The sequence below is a fragment of the Gadus chalcogrammus genome, chromosome 6 (assembly GCF_026213295.1).
Source record: "Gadus chalcogrammus isolate NIFS_2021 chromosome 6, NIFS_Gcha_1.0, whole genome shotgun sequence".
Taxonomy (NCBI): Eukaryota; Metazoa; Chordata; class Actinopteri; order Gadiformes; family Gadidae; genus Gadus; species Gadus chalcogrammus.
This window is the reverse complement of record NC_079417.1, coordinates 12143990-12147388: the sequence shown is the minus strand read 5'-3', so window position 1 is coordinate 12147388 and position 3399 is coordinate 12143990.

The window sequence follows — 3399 nt, the reverse complement described above, 5'->3', positions numbered from 1 at the left end:
CCTCCTCAAACAAGTCTACATAGATATGTCAAGGTTCCCTTAAGCTACCAGCTAGTTGAAATGTTGTTACTTCAAAGTGATTTGTGTAACCCCCTCTATCCACACAAGCTTAACCTGTCTGCCCTACTTTATAACTGATCAATACATGGGGAGCTATTAGTTTGAGGACTGGCATCAGTTCAATGCACTCAGCTGAAGTAATTAAACTACCAGTATTCATGACAATCACAAACCTTATAAAGTCAGTAAAACCTGTGGACATTCATTATGGGATTAACCACAATTCATCTGACGCATGTGCCTGTGGACATATCAGGTGAATGGCCAAGGGCAGACATGCTGCACCAAATGTGCCTGTATTTGCTATTTCGTTACTCTGAGCTTGTATTATGAAGTCCCTGCCATGCCTTAATTCTGTCTGTTTATGGTTCAATACCTTATTTCCCTAAGAATATGCTATTTGGTTTGCAGCACCGCCTTAATTCAGGACACACAGGAATAATCAATGTGTAGTCATGAATGTTTGGAAATATCTTTCCCATCTTGGTTCCTCTGAGCCTGCCATAAGGCCACTGGCCCTCATCCTTGTAAATGTATCATTTAGATCGGGTTGATTTAGACAGTGTGCATTAGAAGTTCACCAGCAGCCCAGTGGTGTAGACGGAAGCAGATTATAACCTCGGAGTAGATTGGTTGTGTAATCCCAGGGGGGATTTTTTTTGGCGAAGGGCGTTATGTCAAATGAAGCTCGGGTCCAATTCTCTGAGCTGGACGGACAGAGGGCTCCATAAAGATAGAGGGAACAGATAAAACCACAATATGACAGCCAGATGGAGAGAGAGAGAGAGAGAAAGCGAGCGAAAGTGGGAGGGAGTATGAGGAGCCGAGAGACAGAGAGAGTGGGGGTGGCGGGGGGTGATTAGAAGAAGCACAAGAGAGGATGGTAGGATTAGAGAAACGAGAGAGAGAGGCAGGGAGAATAGGAAAAGAGGCCTGAGAGTAGAGGAAGAGGATGGGGAAAGGGACAGATGGGGGGATTGGGATTATTACATCCTGAAGGACAAAGACTTGCGATGAACCCACCGTCCAGGGTAGAGGACCAGGCCTGACTGCTAGAGGTCCACTCATGTACCCCCCCCCCCCCCCCAATAGAGGTAACTATTGGACAAACATCTTATAGAACAAGTGCTAAGCTCTTAAAATTTTGCTAGGTTAACCCGTTCCCCGTATACAACAAAGATAGCTAGGATAAGATGCTACACGATGCTACAAGAACTATTTAAGTCTCAGGACGTATAACATAAAATAACTGTAATTATGAAGAACCTCAAAGCATCACCATTCATCAATTCATTATGACAAACCTCTAAGCATTTATATTCACCACCTCCGAGCATTACCATCAATCGCTTTATTATGATGAACCTCTTGACATCACCATTAATTCCTTCATTGTGACAAAACTTGTAAGCAGCGGCCCAGTTGTGTGGTAAAAACCGATTGTCGGACTGAACTCTAAGCAGCACTGTGTGAGGCTGAGGAGAACACAGATCTGAGTATTTTTCCCCAAATTCAATATATCCATGTTGCTCTACAGTTAAATGAAGCCTTGGGAGATAATAGTGCAAGAAATGCTCATGGGACTGCTGGTTTTTCAGTAATGAGCCTCGTGTTTACTTGTGTAAACCCCTCGGAGACTATTTATTGTATGTGTGTGTGTTTGTGTGTGTTTGTATGTGTGTTTGTGTGTGTGGGGGGTGCGTGTGTGTGTGTGTGTGTGTGTGTGTGTGTGTGTGTGTGTGTGTGTGTGTGTGTGTGTGTGTGTGTGTGTGTGTGTGTGCTTGCGTGTACGCACCTGAGTGTGTGTGTGTTTGAGAAGGACAGAGGCTTTGTGCAAGGGACCAGTAAAGAAATAGAGGGTCTAGCAATTTAAGAGTTTAAGAACATCTTAATTATTAATGAACTGCTGTCATCAAGGTTAAGATTAATTGCTTCTTAGCAGAACGGAAAGTGGGTGCACCTTGGGAGCAAGGTCAGTGCTTAGAGCGTACCATCAAGACCATAGTGTAAACTTATTATCCTTATGATTAAGAGCAAGACCATAAAGTAAACTTATTATCCTTTGGATTCAGAGCAAGACCATAAAGTTATCTTACTGTCCTTTAGATTTCAATTGGCAAACTGTTAGTTTATATGGGTAACGAATGTAGAAGATGTACTGTTTCAAACTTTTTTGCTTTGAAATGATAGTGCAGCTGTAAAAGCTTGGAAGTTGTTTCCTGAAATGTACCCTTTTATTGCTAGAATCATTGACGTAAACCATGTTTGAACTGACCCAGAATGGAAGCTTTGTCACAGAAAGGAATATTCGTCAGGCCACTAACTTTGCGACCAATATATTTCTGACATGGTTAACATCAACGCATCATTTGTAGGTTTTCAGCAAACAGTACAGAAGTGGTTTGGAATTTATAATCCTAATCAACTAGGAAGGGCTCTCTCTCTCTCTCTCTCTCTCTCTCTCTCTCTCTCTCTCTCTCTCTCTCTCTCTCTCTCTCTCTCTCTCTCTCTCTCTCTCTCTCTCTCTCTCTCTCTCTCCCCCTCTCTCTCTCCCTCTCTCACCCTCTCTGTCTGTGTCTGGCCTTTAAATTGCTTTCTGGAGGCAGGGGACGGTGGCCAAGCAGATAAGGCCAATGTGATGAGACATTCTCTTTTTCTGTCTATCTTTGTCTTCTACGTGAAGTAGGGAGGGAGAGAGGGAGGGAGGGAGAGAGAGAGAGAGAGAGAGAGAGAGAGAGAGAGAGAGAGAGAGAGAGAGAGAGAGAGAGAGAGAGAGAGAGAGAGAGAGAAAAGGGCTCAGGGACATCTTCTGAACAGGTTGCATGCTGGGAAATGCCTCAACAATTCAGCAGCCATCATGGACAATCATTTGAAATGGAAGTTGACACAGGTACAGTGAAGTTAATGCGAGCATTTATAGTTTGATCTAGGTAAAGTTCGAAACAATAACGACCAAGATATGACCTCGATACCGTCCACTTCCCCTGCGTGGCCTCCATTAAACACATGATCAATGGCGCGTCTGTTTCTGCATTCGTTAGCTCGGTGTCATAATATGTGCTAGCGACACAGCATCGGGGGGCAGCTGTTCCTGTGCTGGTGATGAAAGAGGGGGTACCCTCGACCGATGAATCACACGGTGCTCAGTACAGGGGCGACCATGGAGAGATACGTCGTCCAACACCATTAAAAAAAGGGATTGTGGACCTGTGGCTTGATTGCGTGCAGCGGTGCAGGGTAAACACATGACATGGGCTCGGCCGCTGTAGTCCTGAGTGGAGTGTATGGATGAGCACATTGTGGGCGGGATTTCGTCCAGAAGCTGTGTTTTGTGCAGGG